A 1322-nucleotide genomic window follows, 5' to 3' on the forward strand; every position below is an offset into this window, starting at 1 on the left:
ATTGTAAAATAATGATAAAGGAATAATTTTAAGAAAATTTGTATATTTCTAATTTTTAAATACGAATAAATTCAAAAATTACTTATATATATATATATATATACATAAATTAAATTATTTATATAAATATTCTTAAATAATAACATTTTAATTTTTTGTATCTTTTTGTTTTTTTATCAATATAAATAATATGTATTAAATATATTATTAAGCAAAAATCTCAATTTTATAAACTAATATAACTAATATAACCTAATAAAGAAAAGCAAAAATGAATATTAGGGAATTTATTGGTAATAATTGGTATTACATATATATATGTATATACATGTATGTATATATTTCTAAATAGTAATCATAGCTACAGTGCATCCATCTACGAGCGTCGGCTACCGATGTCCGCCGCGGCGGCGACAGAGTCAACATCCGGCGACGCAGAGATGCGCACGTTTCGGCGCTCGCCGAGGGAAAAGGGACGCCGCGATCGTGACTTTGGGACATGAGAGCGACAATGAAGCCCACCAGCCTACACAGCAGCACCTGAGGAGCACGTTCGCTTCCAGCAGTACGTTTTACAAGGAATTCGACCGGTTTACTTGGGATTTACCTAGGTTTCGGTCTTTGGTCCTAAAGTTTATTCTGAAACGATCGAAAGGCTACCTTTTCTACCAACGAGGTAACACACCTCTTCCTTTGAATCGTGAATGGTTCTATGATTCTCTTTTTTAAATAGAAATTATTAATAATTGTACGATCTTTTGTTGTCTAATTATCAAATCCTTTTATTCATATGCGAATATATATTTCAAAAATCTTACAAATTAAATTAGTTATGAATACAACTTAATAAATATATTTTTACTTATTCTATAAAAGTTTTTATATTTATGTAGATTTGTGTATATGACAATTATTTTTTAGATTTTTATTTAAGAAATATGTCTATATATTTTATTAGTATTACTAAAATTTAATTAATTATTTTTTTTATATTTTATTTTTAAAATATAATTTAAATTAAAAAAATCATTTTATTTAATTTTTTTTTATTAAAATTGCTTAATTATTCATTTAATGTTTGTTTATGTATAGTATTTCAGAAATATATAAACTATATTTAGTTTATATATTGAATTTGTTTCATTTTGATTTTAAGTAATAATTATTTTGATTTATATAATTCAATTTTTATTTTTTCAATAAAAATTAAAAAATAAATATGTAAATGTATGTAAATATGTTCATATTATGATATTATTAATTAATTTTATATATATAATTTTATATATGATATTATTTAATTTTATATATTTCAAAAACTC

General features: G+C 23.1%; 1 protein-coding gene across 3 annotated transcripts in view; it reads left to right on the forward strand.

The window, feature by feature from the left end:
- Nucleotides 1-392: 392 nt before the first annotated feature.
- LOC102677364 (ubiquitin-conjugating enzyme E2-24 kDa) overlaps nucleotides 393-1322 on the forward strand; it is a 3621-nt gene continuing 2691 nt past the window's right edge. The window contains exon 1 of one of the 3 annotated variants that reach the window (XM_031514363.1): nucleotides 393-676. The gene's annotated coding sequence lies outside the window, so the exon portion shown is untranslated. The remainder of the gene's footprint in view (nucleotides 677-1322) is intronic. The other 2 variants (XM_006624007.2, XM_006624009.2) reach the window with 2 other exon arrangements.

This window comes from Apis dorsata, unplaced genomic scaffold (genome assembly GCF_000469605.1).
Source record: "Apis dorsata unplaced genomic scaffold, Apis dorsata 1.3 scaffold_983, whole genome shotgun sequence".
NCBI classification, from domain to species: Eukaryota; Metazoa; Arthropoda; class Insecta; order Hymenoptera; family Apidae; genus Apis; species Apis dorsata.